General features: G+C 42.7%; 1 protein-coding gene across 3 annotated transcripts in view; it reads left to right on the top strand.

Annotated features, from left to right (window-relative positions):
- The first annotated feature begins 947 nt into the window (after window positions 1-947).
- Window positions 948-19,717, top strand: part of rusc2 (RUN and SH3 domain containing 2) — a 179,207-nt gene continuing 160,437 nt past the window's right edge. For all 3 annotated transcript variants that reach the window (XM_084308871.1, XM_084308870.1, XM_084308869.1), the window contains exon 1: window positions 948-1,059. The gene's annotated coding sequence lies outside the window, so the exon portion shown is untranslated. The remainder of the gene's footprint in view (window positions 1,060-19,717) is intronic.

The following is a 19,717-nucleotide window of genomic DNA, read 5'->3' as shown; positions in this document are numbered from 1 at the left end:
GTGGCCAGTCCAGAAGCCAGACTGATTAGGGTCTAGGAGGTCATTCTGTAAGAGATAAGCAGTAAGTTGGTTGGATACAGCACGTTCAAGTGTTTTAGAAAGGAAGGAGAGAAGAGAGACAGGACGATAGTTGCCTATGACGGTGGGGTTCAGGGTTGGTTTTTTTATGAGGGGCGTGACTCTGGCTTGTTTTAGGGAGGTGGGGACCACCCCTGAGTTGAGTGAGGAGTTGATGGTTGCAGTTAGGAATGGGAGGATGTCCGGTGCTATGGTCTGGAGGAGTGGGGAGGGTAGCCGGTCCAGCTGGCATGTAGTCGGACGGTTCTACGTTACCAGTGTCAGGGTCTCGGCTTCTGTAATGGGAGAAAAAGATGACAGGGGTCGCTTATAAACCGTAACAGACAGACTTCTTCAGACAAACTATTCTGAATACATTTGAATTACTGACATGCATTGATGCATTTCTTGTTTGTTTCAAGACCCAAATAATATTCAAGTTCAATTAGAAACCACTGGATGGGGTTGAAAGAAATCTAGCTTCATGGATATTACATTTAGCAAATAAAAGTTAACAATTGTGCATAACTTGTTATCATTGCATTCAAAATAAGTGATAATATGTTTTGCTTCTATGATAATCATATATGTTTTGCACAATATATAATTCTCATAATACTATGTGATCATACTTTCTTGTTCAGTCTTGCAGAAAGTACATTTGTTATCGACATCTAAAACATATTGAAATATACATATGTTATGTCATTTTTCAGGTTTATTTCTCTAATTTAGTTTTTGATGAAGAATCTAAAAGGAACAAGGCATGCCAGAGCCTATAATGAGTTATAAGAACTCCCTACTGCTAGCAGTCGATCTGTCAGACTGACGTCACAGCGTATGGCCCAACCTATCCTCGCCTCCTGCCATGTTCGGCCTACAGTCACAAGGAGAAAACAAGATTCCAAACGTCAAGGACTATCAGCGCGGTTGTTATCGTATAATTAATGGTCATTTGTGGATGTCTTCGAAACCAAAATACCACCGAGTGGCTGCGTAAACGTAAGTATTTCTGCTTGAGATGTTGTCAATAACAATATCATTATGTGGTTAACGTTCAAAGCAGAGCAGCAGCACAATACCGCGACGGAGGCTGTGGAAATGATGCCTTGGTCGTAACGGTATAATAGGCGCAGCCAGATTCAACCCGCACAACGTTGTCTCACGTTATCATACCCACCAGTCTTAAGAAACCGCTGTTTTATTGTTTTATATTCCGCCCCGCCATATATATAATCAACGTTGAGTTAGTGCGGTGGTGTTTTCTTTTCTTTCTGTTATTTTTTTTTGCAGCGGCACAAAGGCACGCACGCTGGTGGAATGTGTTTGTCATCGACTATGTGTTATCCTCCCTTATCCTCCCTATGGTGTTATTAATAAGGCTGTGGGCTTTTTTAAACGTCTATAAAAGAGACGCTGTTGTTTTTCCATGCGACAGCCTCTTGTTCGATATGGTTCGGTGTTGTTGCCACACAAGCGGCCCTGCACCAAGGCTACACGGTCACCATATCGATCCATACGGGAGGGAGGGGTGCGGACTAGCGAACATGTTGGCTGAATAAAACACCAGGCAGGCCCGGGTGTATTTTAAAAAGCAGTGTCAACTTGCTTTTTAAATGGTCGCAACCTCGCAGGCTAGTATAAAGCCTCGTTTATTCTTAAAGAGACTGATGCTGATGACAGCAGCACAGCGCGTAGAATAAACTGCATTGAATAAACATGACACATGATGCCCATTTGTGGCTGTAATGTCCCTGTCCATGGATTGTTTTACAACTACTAGGGAAGGCTACGTGTCGTTAATGTCATGTTGCACCTTCACCGTGAAACATTGGCGCACATTGAATACTGTACATGCAGGCTAATAGACATTCCCTTTCATATGCTATTGCAGTCGATATGGTTAACGTCATTAACAGGAGACGACTTGACCGATATTCGAGGATGAAGAGATACTGTATGTGGAAGAGAGAGAGATCAAGAGAACGCATGCTTCTCCTCTCGTGATGTAAGCTGCCTGTTTTCCGTCTTGCTGTCAGGTTGAAGGAATCGCAGTCCGATGCGTCGTCAGTGATGATGGCCCTTTGGCAGCCTAACATTTAAGTCTGGTAAACACCAAACACTGTCTGCCAATTGGTATGGTTCTTACACCGCTCATTAGTCCTCAGCTGGCTCTTACAGGTTCTCTTTCACGGTTCTTCAGTCCAGTGGTGAATTTTCTCCTGAAACAATTCTTGCAGTGATCAAGCCTCTACTTGTCAGAATGTGCTTCAAGCAGATGAGTGGTTGATAAAAAAAAAGCACTTTGATGTTTCCACAGACGGATCCTAGAATCGGCCTATTGCAGAGGGTTGAGGCAAGGTATATAGGCTGCAATCCCACCTGCTCAGACAACTTCCATAAACAGCTCAATTAATCAGCAATGCAATTACTTTGATTGAACTTTGCCAATTTAAGCTTTTCACTACCACAGAAGGTTAACCTTTCACAGTTTCACTACCACACTACAGACAGGTTAACCTTTCACTACCACACTACAGACAGGTTAACCTTTCACTACCACACTACAGACAGGGTAACTTTCACTACCTCACTACAGACAGGTTAACCTTTCACTACCACACTACAGACAGGTTAACCTTTCACTACCACACTACAGACAGGTTAACCTTTCACTACCACACTACAGACAGGGTAACTTTCACTACCTCACTACAGACAGGTTAACCTTTCACTACCACACTACAGACAGGTTAACCTTTCACTACCACACTACAGAAGGTTAACCTTTCACTACCACACTACAGACAGGTGAATGGGTTAAAGACCGTGAGAGATCAACCAAAGACTGCCAGACTTGGTGCATTCAAGCCAACACAGGATACAATCAAATTAAAAAGCCAAACTCCATTGTCTTTGAGTGTAAAAAGTTAGAGTGGGGTTCGAACCAACAACTCAGAGATATTGACCCGTTGACCAGTGACTTCATCACTTGTCCTTCCTGATATAAGACAGAGCTATTTAAAGGTCATCTGTAATGTTGTCAAATAACAACCTCTGGGCAAAAGTAGGCCTACTCCTCCTGGTATTGCACTTTGTTTAAATTTTTTGTTTTTGTCTGATGTGACTAGGCATGTATGCATTATCATCTGTATAGGCTGTGTTGTGTGTATTATGTGTGTGTGTGAATGTATGCTTTTTCTGTACTTGTATACTGTATTATGTTTTGTTATCTGTATTGAATGTTTGTTTTATGTTATGGACTCTTGGAAGAATAGCCCAATAGGGCAAAGAGAAGTCCAAATAAACAACTAAAACAATGTGTTGTTGGAGTTGAGTGGGATAGGGGATGGGTTGTTATTTTTGGCCACACCTCTCATCGGGTTATGCTAACAGGGGTCTGGAGCCTATAAGTTACTGTATCTATAATATGGTGAGTGTGTGAATGAATGAATGAATGAATGAATGAATGAAAACTTTATTTAACAGATTGCAGAATGGGTACAATACAGTACGGCTCAATACATACAATTGTTAAGGGGATGCAGACCTGAAAAAGACGTTTGTCTTGTTTCCATCAGGGTCCCCTATTTTCAATTCATATAGTGTGTGTGTGTGTGTGTGTAGCTATAATATAATATAGGCTACATATTAGGGGTGGACGGTATAAACGGTATACGGTATAAACGGTATGAATTTGCTCTACGGTATGGATTTTGAGTATACCGTGTAACCGGTAGTGCAGCTCTAAAATAGCAATGACGTCATGTAACCACAGCGCGACTATTTCACTCGCATTTGCCCCTAAAAATAGATAGAATTAGTCATAGATAATAGATATGTGCGAACTGGAAAAAGTTATTTAGGAGGCTTCGCGCAGTGGGCGTGCCAGCCCCTACCGCACGCATGTAAACACGGGTCTAGTAGTCTAGTGGGACGGGACACGGGAGCTGTCGGCGTCTCCCTGAGCTAACGTTAGCTTAGCTACCGTTACTAAATGACCCAGTCAACTATTCACTTTTAGTTTAATACATGATGGGGCATTGTCTAACCGAACGGTATCTAGTCGGCCAGCTACCGATAGCTCCTGACATCAACAAACGCTCCACAAAGTCTAGTACTAGAGACGTGTATGCTACCTGTTAGCTCACGTTAATGCAAATTAGTTCACCGTTCAAAACGAAATGTCCCATTGAACTAAATAATTCACTGAGGCGTTGTATTAACGTTATATATGCAGTAGCTACAGATAGCTCATGATATCAATGTCTTATAACACTGATTCGATGCGTATTCGAGCTGAGGGCTTGCTAACGTTATAATACCAATACAATAGGGTCCAGGTGCAGCGCCGGAGAATCCTGGCCGTAGCTCTGCTCGAGGCTACTAGAGTATAGGTCCAGGTGCAGCTCCGGAGAATCCTGGCCGTAGTACAGACAGTGGAGCTTGTTGCGTGGTGGCGATGTCTCGCAGATAATACCAGTACAAGTCTAATTATATAATATATATATTTTATATAAAAAAAAAAAAAAAAATTATATAAAATTAAAAAAAAATTTTTTATCAAAAACGATGATACCGTGATATATACCGTTACCGTCTATGCTTCAAATTATACCGTGATATAAATTTTAGACCATACCGTCCACCCCTACTACATATAGCTATAGTAACTTATTATACTGTGGATTTCTTCAGACATCCCTGAGGTGTGGCTAGTAATAGCAACCCCGCCCCTATCCCCACTCGACTCCAACCCACACATCAGACCAAAACAAAAAAAATTAAACAAAGTGTAATACCAAGATTGGTGTCTGTCCAAGCGGACAAGGCTTGAATATTTTGTTGTGATACAGATAAGAGGAGATAAACTCCTACTATTGTTAATGTAGCAGCAGCTATATTGGTAGAATGAGATACCGGTGTGTTTGCTAGAGCATTGGTCCAGAGGTCCAAAAGTGAAATGTCCGCTAAACCAATAAAAACAGGCCTCCGAGTCTAGCTATTGAGCCTGCAAACATTGTATCCATAATGATTGTATTCTTCATAATGTACATTATAACATCTTAGCATTGTTTGAGGGAGTGAGTGCGTGAGAGAGAGAGACAGACGGAGAGAGTGTGTCTTTATACAAGTGTTCATGAGCGTCTTATATGCAGTAAAACCATGCTGCTGTGTGTCTGCCTGTGTCATCAGATAATATTATGGATAAAGTCTTGCCAAGAATATGGTGAGCATAATTTGTATTGTTATCTAAAATGCCTTGTCTCACACACACACACACACACACACACACACACACACACACACACACACACACACACACACACACACACACACATACACACGTTAAATTGTTGATAATTTATTCTAGTATTAGTGTGCGTGTGTGGCCTATGTAACACAGTTTGATTGAGTAAGTACTAGGGATGGGACGATACATCGATCCAGATCGATATATCGATCTATTATCAATAATCAAATAGGATCGATTCAACGTAAAAAGATCGATTCATATTGCGATACTCTTATTTTGAAAATCCGGCGACGGCGACGTCATCGCCCCGCGCCCAGTGTTGTGAAACTCCGTTTAACATCAACAGCACACAGAGCGTCACTAGAGCAAGACTAGTGTGCCTATTCTATGACCCAAAACATGTCCCTGCTGTTTTATTCCGCAACGGGTCCAATGCATCTAACCTGCTTTGCAATCCTCGCCACTCCATTATGCCCACGTCGCGTTAAAGATCGAAGATAACGTTACGTTAGCGTAAGCTAACAAGCTAACCCAGAGCCATAGGCAGAGAGAAGTGGGGACTGGGAAGGAGGGTGCATTCTCGGGATAGCCCCATTAACAGGATCTGGCCGGCTTTTCCAGCCAAAATACAGCTCTGTGACAGTGAATAGGATATTAATATCGAGAAAAAAAAGAAAAACGAACCAAAAACAGCGAACAGGAGGTCTATTTGTATTAAAAACAATAGATTGTTTTTCATTTAAATGTCTGGAAGAGCTCAAAAATAAAAATGTCAAATGATATTTCCATTGCCTTTTTTTTTGTTGATTTAAATGTTACTGATTGTGTTAAATGGGCATATAATATCGTCTCATATCGATCGCAGGCACCTGAATCGAATCGTATCGTATCGTGGCAGACTGTGTGATATCGGATAATATCGTATCGTTGTCCAAAGAATCGATATCGTATCGTATCGTGATGAAACTGGTGATTCCCACCCCTAGTAAGTAGGGGTACATGCCAGTGACGTCGGTGTGTGCAGCTGCTATTGCAGCCCTTGGAATGTGACTTGCCTTGTTATGTTGTAACCCCCGGGCTAGTGAAAGCCAGATGTGTGTGTGTGTGTGTCTGTTGGCTGACTATGGATTTCATCTGTTGTTTGAGCCTATCTGATATTTGTAAAGAAGTAAACATTGTGTAAAGTTTGGGTTAGAAAAGTGATGATCAGCATTGTTTTGTCTGTTACGTAGTTACCCAGAGGTAGAGACACAAACATAGTCCCTTTTAGATTTAAACTTATTTCTTACGGCCAGCAGACCTTCCTTTATTCAGCTGCAGTACTGTGGAACAGCCTGCCCAGCAGCATTAAACAGGCCCCTAGGTTAACAGGCTTCAAAAAGTCTGTACGAACATGGCTATCGTAGGGCTGGGCGATATGGCCTAAATATGATATCACGATATTTTCTGACCTTTCGGCGATACACGATACGCATCACGATGTTTTTCTTTTTTTCCCCAAAATTCATTATGAGGCTTACCAAGACAGTATTTGAGTTTGCAAGCTAACATTAAAGACAAAATAAAATACCCATGCATTTAGCATTTTTATATTATATATTAGATTTAGATTATTGGATTATTAGATTATATATTGCATATATTTAGCAATGAGATATTATATGATTTAGATATGAAATATGATGAATTGAAAATGGGGGACCCTGATGTAAACAAGACGAAAGTCTTTCTCTGGTCTGCATCCTCCAGTCCGCTGTTGACTGTTGTTGTATTGAGCTGTACTGTATTATTTGTACCCATGCTGCAATCTTTTAATAACGTTCTCATTCATTCAGTCGGCAAACAGAATCATTTTGATTGACAGTCGCGTCTGCCAATTACGTCACATCGCTTGCACCCGCCCTGCTGTTCTTAGCACCAATCGGAAAGCGCGTATTTATTTTTTACTTCCGCCATTGGAGAGCTCAATGACAATAACAATGGCAGCTCGCCGCGGCCGACGTTTAGCTTTTAGCTCCGCAGAAGGACTAAACGACTGGAGGCATAATGATTTTACTTCAACGGATGTTATAATAAAAGCCTTTCCATACATCTGTCTGATTGAAAACGTTATTAACAGACCGCAGAATGGGCACAACTGAGTCAGCACGGGCTGAGATATGAACGAGCTTGCTATATCTAGGTCGACCTCGGTCGGCACTATGTAAATACGCTGATGTTATTGAAAGTGTAACTATATAGAGACCTCTGAACAGGTCCTGCATTATTATTATTATAACGTTAATGCCACAAAACGAATGCCTTTGTTATCATAAGTAGTCACTTTTGATGCAGTAGTGTGTGTGTGGGGCGGCGCTGTTCAAAAGTGTCAACGTGTGGACCAGATTGACGCGACACAAGCCTCTTGGGCAAAACATCACGATATCCACGATACGTTTAAAAAGTGTATCGTTAATGAACTGTACCCGATATTTATATAATATCGTCATATCGCCCAGCCCTAGGCTATCGGTATAGGAAAGAGAGGGTAGCATATTATTCTTATTTTATCTTCTATATGCATGTTTTATGATGAGGTTCGGCCGAAAGAGTTTTTTCACCGAAAATATATCACCGACACAGAAGCAACCTAACGCGTGCTGTTGTGAAGATGTCATCAAAACGCGGATTCATTACATGCGCGCTGTGAGCTCTTCAGTCCTGCGTGATACTCCTCTTGGGACTCGGGAGCAATGCATCTCCTCGGGAGTCGCGCTGTTTCTACAGTATGTAAACTCCGCGCGCAACAAGTCCAATAAATGCGTCTTTAACATACTTTATCCTTATTTACTATATATATCACTGAGTGATCTAATATGCATATTATTCAGGGCGAGAGGGGGAGGGATTGTTTCTCTCACATTGACGCTGTCTGTCCTGCGTGATACTCCTCTTGGGACTCGGGAGCAATGCATCTCCTCGGGAGTCCCGCTGTTTCTACAGTATGTAAACTCTGCGCGCAACAAGTCCAATAAATGCGTCTTTAACATACTTTATCCTTATTTACTATATCACTGAGTGATCTAATATGCATATTATTCAGAGCGAGAGGGGGAGGGATTGTTTCTCTCACATTGACGCTGTCTACTGTGCCAAAGTCATCTGGGGACTAGAAAGGTGTGCTCAGTAGAGCACAGATGTCCGCCTCTCTCTCTCTCTCTTTCTCTCTCTCTCTTTCTCTCTCTCTCTGATTGATTGATTGATTGAAAACTTTATTAACAGATTGCAGAATGGGTACAATACAGTACAGCTCAATACACACAATTGTTAAGGGGATGCAGACCAGAGAAAGACTTTTGTCTTGTTTACATCAGGGTCCCCCATTTTCAATTCATCAGGACATATATGACATACATGACATACAGATAGACAGTACTGCTACATCTATACATTTATGACATACCAGATTTGCAAATACAGTACTGTTTGTGATACAAAAAGACCCATAATAGTGATAATTTATTATTTAAGTTAAGTTTAGCCATAATCATATATTTGTCCATAATCAGGTAGCCAGGCATGCGTTGTTCATGGGACGGGGTAGCACGGTGTGCAAGCTCACTCGCTATTTGCATATCAATAGCGCCGGTCGTCAGGTGTGTTAAATACGTTCTCAGACACATTCACACCTAACTTGTTGTGAAGACGTGTTACATTCCATTCGTAGAGGCAATTAGGCACTGTCTTTAGTCTGTGCCCAAGCGAGGGGACATTAAATGCGCATTCGCGGGAGCGCGCGTGCACGTGGTGCGTGTCTGTCACCCCAGATGATTTCAATAACGCACCACTGCAGGTAGCTGAACAACATTGGTAAAAAAAAATTCTATTCTATGAATCATTTTCGGCCTTTCGGCTTTCGGTTTTCGGCCAACTGTTTCCTATTTTCGGTATCGGTTTCGGCCAAGAATTTCCCATTCGGTGCATCCCTAGTCAATAATATACCAGACTCAACAATTATGTCGTAGACGGATCTTCATGATCAATATAGGTTTAATAGTGAAACACAATTATACAAACAAGGTACATGTAGATTAAATGAGCTTGGCTGGGTGCTCTCATCTTGGCTAGTTAGACACAGAGGTGGAGAAGGAGATCCAACTCTCTTGTGGATAGAGAAGGGTGGGGGTTAAGGGGGGTTTGGGGACATTAGCTCTCTAGGTGTGAGATTCAAGCTATTGTTAGGAGGACAAACAATACCTACGGTACCATCAGCTGTTCAAGTGGCCTCACTCCTGGTCCACAGTGTACAATAAGTCATACAAACTCCCAGTATCTGACCCAGTATTCCATTAGGGCTGAGTATTGGCACTGATAACCCGATTCGATTTTGATTCACAAGGTCCCGATTTGATAAAATGTTTCTATTCAATTAGGCTTGATGCTGCTGGTTTAATTTGGTTAAATGAGTTCAGCAGAAACTCAACACAAGGCAACTTAGAGACATCTGCAAGACGGGATGCATGCTAGAAATAACGTCTAGCGAAAATCTTCACGCATCCAGTGAAAAAAAGGCATAGATTGAAAGATCGATCTTGGGATTTTATTAAGAATAAGTCCTATTAACCTGTTAAGCCCTAGCCATATTTTCAGAGAATTCGCCTAAAAGTACATATAAGTAAATTAAAGATTTCTCCACCTCTTCAAGGTCCATTTGCATGTTCTTGGTATCTAGGGACATCTATGGACCTCAGGGAATGTATTCCCAGTGTCAGAAATATTGTGTTTGACTCTGTTACTATGCTTGAGTAAATTGTAATGAACCAAAGGAGAATATACAAGATTTATTTCACAAATAGATCAATACAGTCCGTATTAAGTGATGTTGTGTTTCTTTTTCAATTGTAGCCGAGAGTAAAGACCCTAACCCTATCAAAACAGCAGTCAAAGTGTATATTTTCAGCACTACGTTTGTTTAGAAATGATTTTAACTTAAGTGTTATTAGCTAAATATGAGCTTATAAAAATCTCTGTGCATTGCATCGGAAAACGGATGATTTAGACACGAAGACATGACGCTGTCATGAAATCACCGTAGTCCTAAGAAAGAGGAGACCCAGGGCTTTCATAAAACTACACTAACCAAAAATATATTGGTGTGATTTTCGTAATTATATCACACGGGTCTAACAAACCTGAACGTTATTGCCATAAAATACAACATATATTGTTTCTTTACCTTTCTTTGAACATCTAGAAAAAAAACTGCATCACAATCCGGTAAAAAATGGCAGAGCTATGGACATTATACAAAAGTAAGTGTACTTAGTGCCTTGTAATGGGCGCCTGGTGGTACTAAATCCAGACTTAACGCTGCCATTGGAAAGAGGAGATTTGGGCCGATCCATAGATGTATGACGCCATAATAAGGTCATTTCTAGGCCTGATCTTCTATATTCTATATTCATATTTCAAATTGCATGTGTCCAGATGGAAAAATTCAGTACCGCTACCGTATCTACAAAAAACCATGTAAATCATCTGCCCTTTGTTAATTAGCTTAGATTCTTAGTACACTTGATCTCAAGAAGGTGCTGAATGAGCTCAGTGGCAATATTTCACTTTTGGTCAATGTTAGCATGGTGTTATTCACCGTCAAAGATGGAAACAAAATTGTAGATGTCCCTAGATACCAAGAACATACAAATGAACCTTGTAGAATTGGACCAATCTTCCATTTACTTGGGTTTGTACTTTTAGGCGAATTTTCAGAAAATATGACTAGGGCTCAAGAGGTTAACGACCATCTGATTTTTGTAGCTTTCAGGCTATGGATAATAAACGCAAACCTACAAGTAGGCTATTGAGGACAAAAAGTAGGAACGCAGACCGGGTAATTTTATTAATCTGCAAGTCATTAACAGCGTACTTGGTGTGAGAGAGGAGACTTGTTTGAACACCCCTTGGTTCCAATACCTGCTAGAAGTAATTCAATGCATTCTTTATTTTCTGTGAAGTTTAAGCAAACGACTAATGATGACAATTAGACCTCCACTCTCTGTCCATGGTGCTGAAATATGTTCCAAAATAGACTGGATGAAAGGCGTTTTCACTGCTCTCTCGAAGTCTGGCACTACATGCAAACATTAGGTGTTGTGAATGTCAGAGAAGTGTAGATGGATTTGTATTGTCGTGTTAAGAAATAAATCTGAAATGGATCACACATTTAATGGTACCCAGGTGACTGTTATGCACCGTCCAGTCGATGGCTGTTGGTGTGTGTGTGTACATGAGTGTGCCTCACATGTGTATTACATAAGCAGACCAATATTGGCCTGGCTCACTATGTATGGATGTCGTGCACATTTGTATGCATGGGACTTTAAAGACTCAAAGAGCGTGTTTGAGACACAATCAATATGCTGTGTGTCGTGTCGTATCCACTGTAGAGTCACGGACCGGTAGTGGCCTGGTGACATGAGGCTCAGGTGGGAATACAGACAAGTAGAGAGGGAGGGGAGAGGTGAAGGTACTGAGAGAGAGAGAGAGGGAGGGGGAGCTGAGAGGTGAAGGGATTGAGAGAGGGAGAGAGAGGGGAGCTGAGAGGTGAAGGGATTGAGAGAGAGAGAGAGAGAGAGAGAGAGAGAGAGAGAGAGAGAGAGAGAGAGAGAGAGAGAGGGGAGCTGAGAGGTGAAGGGATTGAGAGAGAGAGAGAGAGAGAGAGAGAGAGGGAGAGGGAGAGAGAGAGAGAGAGAGAGAGAGAGAGGGAGAGAGAGAGAGGGGAGCTGAGAGGTGAAGGGATTGAGAGAGAGAGAGAGATGGAAGGGGAGCTGAGGTGAAGGGATTGAGAGAGAGAGAGAGAGAGAGAGAGATGGAGGGGGAGCTGAGCGGTGAAGGAATTGAGAGAGAGAGAGAGGCGGGGCCAAATGGCAGTCATTGTCAGTCTGTCTCGCTTGGGGCGTTTATCTGTGTAGCAGAGAGAGACACGGCTTGGGGAGAGAGGGAACAGACGTGTCCCTCAGCACCAGCGGCGGAGAGGGGGACCATAAGAGAGGGATGGGGGGGGGCAGGAGGTAATACGTAAGGAGGTGTACATCAAAGAGAAGGTGAGAGGAGTGTATAGGAGGTATTCAGTATGGCTGCCACCTCTACTGTAGAGGGGTGTCACATCTTGAAATGGTTTAGAATTGGAACTGAAGTTGTTAATTTTGTTGCAGTAATTCAATTGGTCGGGGTAATCAACCACACTCAGTAAACAAAGCCATGTGATCATCATGCAGCTCAGTCGTTTTAGATGTTTTATTTTATTTTACGTCTTTTTAATGTTGTTCTCACACATTCATTAGGATTAGATAGTAGTCATTAGTGGACAATTATAAACACACCTCTGGCATCGCAATAATTATTGACAGTATGTTTTGGTCTTTAAATGGCACTAGATGTATATTGTATAGGTCCCATAACTGATATGTTGTCCATGTCCTTCAGCCTTAGTTGGGAGGGGAGGGGATGGAGGGAGGGAGGGAGAAAGGGGGGAAGAGAGAGAGAGTGAGAATCAGCAGACTCAGAGGAGAAGAGAGAGAGTGAGAATCAGCAGACTCAGAGGAGAAGAGAGAGAGAGAGAATCAGCAGACTCAGAGGAGAAGAGATAGAGTGAGAATCAGCAGACTCAGAGGAGAAGAAAGAGAGAGTGAGAATCAGCAGACTCAGAGGAGAAGAGAGAGTGAGAAACAGCAGACTCAGAGGAGAAGAGAGAGAGTGTGAATCAGCAGACTCAGAGGAGAAGAGAGAGAGTGAGAATCAGCAGACTCAGAGGAGAAGAGAGAGAGTGAGAATCAGCAGACTCAGAGGAGAAGAGAGAGAGTGAGAATCAGCAGACTCAGGAGAAGAGAGAGAGTGAATAACAGCAGACTCAGAGGAGAAGAGAGAGAGTGAGAATCAGCAGACTCAGAGGAGAAGAGAGAGAGTGAGAATCAGCAGACTCAGAGGAGAAGAGAGAGTGAGAATCAGCAGACTCAGAGGAGAAGAGAGAGAGTGAGAATCAGCAGACTCAGAGGAGAAGAGAGAGAGTGAGAAACAGCAGACTCAGAGGAGAAGAGAGAGTGAGAATCAGCAGACTCAGAGGAGAAGAGAGAGAGAGAATCAGCAGACTCAGGAGAAGAGAGAGAGTGAGAATCAGCAGACTCAGAGGAGAAGAGAGAGAGTGAGAATCAGCAGACTCAGAGGAGAAGAAAGAGTGAGAAACAGCAGACTCAGAGGAGAAGAGAGAGTGAGAATCAGCAGACTCAGAGGAGAAGAGAGAGAGTGAGAATCAGCAGACTCAGAGGAGAAGAGAGAGAGTGAGAATCAGCAGACTCAGAGGAGAAGAGAGAGTGAGAATCAGCAGACTCAGAGGAGAAGAAAGAGAGTGAGAATCAGCAGACTCAGAGGTAGGGATGGGTATCGTTAGGATTTTATCGATACTACTACTCCTATCGATACTGCTTAACGGTTCGGTACTTTATCGATACTCTTATCGGTTCTTTTTGATAATTTTTTTATGATTTTTATATTTGCAGTTGAGAGCATTGGTCATCTCCCTACAGTAAAGATTAGAAATGATTGAATTATTGTAAATTTGTGTGGAGTGGTGGGAATAGCTGCTTCAATAATAACTTATAACAACAACAGACAAGTTAGACAACTATGTATACAAAAAAAACGATATACACTGAATGATTAGTTGTTACCTAAAGTCCTTGGACTCCACTGTAGAGAACGGGTGCAGGCCTTTGACAACAAACTTTGTCACAGCCCTGTGACACTCGTTCACCCTATCCTCTGTCATCCTTCCTCTAGCTGCTAGGGAGAAGGGACTTTGGGTGGTGGAGGTAGAGGGAGGATGTGTGGTGGCCCTGGGCTCACTGGGACACATTGGTGGCTGACCTCAGCTTGACGATCTATAAAAAGTTTTTAGATTGTAGTATTTGTAGCTAAACAATTATTTTGTTTATTAGCCTATTTGTAATAATTCGTTATTAGCCTAGGAAACTCCGTATCTTGGCTTACCGGCTGCAGTGGACGTGGATGCAGATGGACCACTGCGCGCAAGGCAGTCGAATACGGCGCATTTCTGCAAACTAATATAGTGTTTTGCAAACAAATGTTTTGATAGATTGCTCGTATTGCCACCCTTACTGGCAAATGTTTTGTTGCACTTGTGAACGCTTCGCTCTATCCGCCATCACGACTCAGTCCATGCAGAGCTGTCTGTGTCTGTGTGCAGCGCGCGTCAGCACGGAGACAGCGCTGAGATGCTTCCAGCTGCAGCACATCAGGTGTGCGGGGCTTGTATGTGCGGGGCTTGTAAGCGCTGCGGTCTGACGTGCTGCAGCTGCATACTATTGACAGCGCTTTCATTAAGGAGTACCCGTATGTATGTGTAGCGCGACTCGCGAGGAGTGTGTGTAATAATGACTCGCTGCGACTCGCTTCTCGTGCAGAGACAGAGAGAGGAGAGATCGTTCGCAACTTTTAAATAATAATAATAATAATTTCTCTAGAGTATCGATAGCAGTACCGAGGACGTCGGAGCTTATAAATACTCCGGTATTTTCTAATATAGTACCGGTTCCCGTTTAAAACCGGGGTCCGGGGGGCATCCCTACTCAGAGGAGAAGAGAGAGTGAGAATCAGCAGACTCAGAGGAGAAGAAAGAGAGTGAGAATCAGCAGACTCAGAGGAGAAGAGAGAGTGAGAATCAGCAGACTCAGAGGAGAAGAGAGAGTGAGAATCAGCAGACTCAGAGGAGAAGAGAGAGAGTGAGAATCAGCAGACTCAGAGGAGAAGAAAGAGTGAGAATCAGCAGACTCAGAGGAGAAGAGAGAGAGTGAGAATCAGCAGACTCAGAGGAGAAGAAAGAGTGAGAATCAGCAGACTCAGAGGAGAAGAGAGAGAGTGAGAATCAGCAGACTCAGAGGAGAAGAGAGAGAGTGAGAATCAGCAGACTCAGAGGAGAAGAGAGAGAGTGAGAATCAGCAGACTCAGAGGAGAAGAGAGAGTGAGAATCAGCAGACTCAGAGGAGAAGAAAGAGTGAGTGAGAATCAGCAGACTCAGGAGAAGAGAGAGAGTGAGAATCAGCAGACTCAGAGGAGAAGAAAGAGAGAGTGAGAATCAGCAGACTCAGGAGAAGAGAGAGTGAGAATCAGCAGACTCAGAGGAGAAGAAAGAGTGAGTGAGAATCAGCAGACTCAGAGGAGAAGAGAGAGAGTGAGAATCAGCAGACTCAGAGGAGAAGAGAGAGAGAGAATCAGCAGACTCAGAGGAGAAGAGAGAGAGTGAGAATCAGCAGACTCAGAGGAGAAGAAAGAGAGAGTGAGAATCAGCAGACTCAGAGGAGAAGAGAGAGAGTGAGAATCAGCAGACTCAGAGGAGAAGAGAGAGTGAGAATCAGCAGACTCAGAGGAGAAGAGAGAGAGAGTGAGAATCAGCAGACTCAGAGGAGAAGAGAGAGAGTGAGAATCAGCAGACTCAGGAGAAGAGAGAGAGTGAGAATCAGCAGACTCAGAGGAGAAGAGAGAGAGAGAGAATCAGCAGACTCAGAGGAGAAGAGAGAGAGTGAGAATCAGCAGACTCAGAGGAGAAGAGAGAGAGTGAGAATCAGCAGACTCAGAGGAGAAGAGAGAGAGTGAGAATCAGCAGACTCAGGAGAAGAGAGAGAGTGAGAATCAGCAGACTCAGAGGAGAAGAGAGAGAGTGAGAATCAGCAGACTCAGAGGAGAAGAGAGAGAGTGAGAATCAGCAGACTCAGAGGAGAAGAGAGAGTGAGAATCAGCAGACTCAGAGGAGAAGAGAGAGAGTGAGAATCAGCAGACTCAGAGGAGAAGAGAGAGAGTGAGAATCAGCAGACTCAGAGGAGAAGAGAGAGTGAGAATCAGCAGACTCAGAGGAGAAGAGAGAGTGAGAATCAGCAGACTCAGAGGAGAAGAGAGAGAGAGAGTGAGAATCAGCAGACTCAGAGGAGAAGAGAGAGTGAGTGAGAATCAGCAGACTCAGAGGAGAAGAGAGAGAGTGAGAATCAGCAGACTCAGGAGAAGAGAGAGAGTGAGAATCAGCAGACTCAGAGGAGAAGAGAGAGAGAGTGAGAATCAGCAGACTCAGAGGAGAAGAGAGAGAGTGAGAATCAGCAGACTCAGAGGAGAAGAAAGAGAGAGTGAGAATCAGCAGACTCAGAGGAGAAGAAAGAGAGAGTGAGAATCAGCAGACTCAGGAGAAGAGACCGCACATCAACTGCAAATCAGCAACTATCCAAACCTGCATTAGAGAGAGAGAAGAGAGGGAAGCATGGCCAAAGAAAAGAGAAAGAGAGAGGGAAAAGGGACTGTTATTGATTAGCCTACTTTCAGCCAAATTGGAATCATGATTCAATGCTGCTAGGTAGGGGTGCACCGATATATCGGTCGGGTATCGGTATCGGCCGATAAGTGCCTTGTTGACTGCCATCGGCCTATCGGCCGATAAGCTCAGATGTGCCGATGTCAGTAGCCGATAAATATCCATCAATTTGTGTCGCGTCAATCTGGCCCACACGTTCAAACTTTGAAAAAAGTTTCTGTCAAGCGACCTGCACAACGCCGCCCCCACACACACACAAGCTACTGCATCAAAGTTACTTATGATTAACAAAGGTATTCGTTTTCGAACTTAAATCCCCCCGGCCCTAATATAACGTGCACAACTTACCGGATGTTGTTTGTTCCTCCCACGCAGCGCGCAGCTACACTGAACGATAGCTGTAATTCAGCATAGCATATTAGCCCGTATGTCGAGTGCAATACTAACTGATCAGCCAGAGCCATGTCATTGTTCAACTTTATCGCAAACTTTATCACGCATTTGAAACGGCATCACCCGAATGTGAATATCACTGGTACACGGAAGAAACAGATCCTAGTGCAAACCCAGCTCCCCGCTCCCCGCTCCCCGCTCCCCGCTCCAAAGCAGCATCTCGCTATTAATTCAGACCTGGCCAAAGCAATAACAAACGCCATAGGTGTTTTTATAGCAGCAGATCTGCGACCATACTCCGTTGTCGAGAACACTGGGTTTAAGCACATGTTAAAAGTAATATAGCCCCGCTACCTAGTTCCCTCTCGTCCGTATTTCAGCCAGCAAGTCATACCAGCTCTATAAACTAGATCCTTTCGTGACTGTAGCAAGCCCTGCCCCTGTATTCAAGCAGGGCTTGCTCATGAAAGGGGCTCTGTATTTAAACACACGCTACAGTTGTCCAAGGCATCTGCTATATAATAATCTTCAGATTTACTTTAAGTGGTATTAGTAGGTTACAGCAGTAAGCATTAGTTTGCTCAGTAAATTATGGCCAATTTGTTTTATATTGTTTAATACAGTTAAATAAATAAATAGATAAATGAAAAGCAATTTTTTTTATTCCCCCCCCATCAGCATATTATTTACCCGAACATAGCAAGCATCACTCATTCATATCTCTCACGTCCTTCCTTTGCTCAGAGAGCCCGTTCTGAATTGTACCCATTCTGCAATCTGTTAATAAAGTTTTCAATCAGACTAATGTATAGAAAAGCTTTTATTATAACATTCGTTGCAGTAAAATCATTATGCCTCGTTTAGTACTCCTGCGGAGCGCTGGTAATCTACTCGTGGGCCGCGGGGAGCTAACTTTATTAGCTTTGTTGTTGAGCTCTCGTCAAAATCAATGGCGGACTTCCTTGAAGTAAAAAACGAATAAGCGTTTGCCGATTGGTGGTAAGAACAGCAGGAGGTGGGTGCTAGCGGTGTGACGTAATTGGCAGACCGCAGTGTTGTTGATAAATTACGTCATATGGTATCGGAGCGCAGAATTAGAGGGTACTCGCCGATACCAGCATTTTAGGCTGTATCGGCGGCATTTCCGATACTGGTATCGGTATCGGAACAACTCTAGTATTGTATGACTCAGACTTCAGCAATAATCATGAGCATTATAAAATATATAAAAAACACACATGGCATGATGGAATACCATAAACTCCTTGATGTTTCCTTTTTTAAGTAAGTAAAGAGGCCTATGTTGATATCGGTGAGCACAATTTGTAACACAAAAAGAGAGACGTGTAGCCTATTTATTTATTTAATATTTTATTTATTCATTTTATTATTATTATTTTATTTGTTGCCATGCCTAAAATAATAGTCAAGCATAGGGCTAACACATTTTCATAAACAATAATATAATTTTTTGTTATATGGTTATAATAAAAGCTTTTCTATACATTTGTCTGATTGATTGATTGAAAACTTTATTAACAGATTGCAGAATGGGTACAATACAGTACAGCTCAATACAACAACAGTGCTAAGACTGGAGGATGAAGACCAGAAAAAGACTTTCGGCTTTTTTACATAAGGGTCCTCCATTTTAAATTCACCAAAACATTTAGAAATATACAGTAGTTTCATAAAAAAAAATAAAAAAAAAATAATTAATAATAATTCCTTGATCGTCAGTAACGGCTTTATTTAGTATGGGTTGATATATTGATCAGATGGTTTGCAGTGAAATGAATAAACAATCGGGCTGAAAATAACGTTAGTGTCCTCTTACCGTTTGCCGATGAGACTGGAGGAAAAATATCCCAATTATTTGACGCCGATCTCCTACATCCATTTCCGGTTTGTATGGCGCAATAAACGCCGAAATCATATCGATTATTAAGTTTAGAAAGCGATCCAAATGCACTATAGTGTTTGTCTGGAGTCCCGTAACAAGATGTGACTGCCGGAGGGATTTCCTCGACTCACCGATCGGCACTTCCGGTTTTGGCGAGAGTGTAACTCGCCCGACCATCCACCAGGCGGCGGTATTGAGGCGTTGCAATCTCATACAGGGTCCCACTGGAGTCCGGAGGTTGGCTGGATGAATTATGAATGCCATGTCGAAAAAATGAAATATTGATCCCAAAAACGGCGTAAGTCGTTCTTGGCGTTCAACGCATGGCGGTGCAAAAACGGCGTAACTCGTTCGTGGCGCAGGATGTGTTAAAGAAGACTGGGCAATCTATTGGCTAGTAACGTGTTTACCCATGCCTTAGTTGGTGAAGTTAAAGGTCCCATGTCTTATAAATGGCCTTTTCCAGTGTTTAGCATTGTTTCCTAGCAATGGGGGATTATATCAATGTGGTCTGTGTCTCTAATTATCATATTGACTCGAATTCACGAGATCTTCCCTCACTCAACTAAGCCATTCTGATTTGACTGTTTTGCTGATGTGAATATGGCACTGAGTGATTTGCATATCTCCGCTCCTGGTTGTAGTCACCTCCACTGCCCACAATCAACCATTATTTAGTGCAGAGACCGCAAGGGAAGTGCAGTGAGTTAGCCTAACCTAAGGGAAGTGCAGTGAGTTAGCCTAACCTAAGGGAAGT

Source organism: Notolepis coatsorum (genome assembly GCF_963971535.1).
Source record: "Notolepis coatsorum genome assembly, chromosome: 2".
NCBI lineage: Eukaryota > Metazoa > Chordata > Actinopteri > Aulopiformes > Paralepididae > Notolepis > Notolepis coatsorum.
The sequence above is the reverse complement of the archived record's forward strand: the minus strand, read 5'-3'. Positions and strand labels throughout refer to the sequence as shown.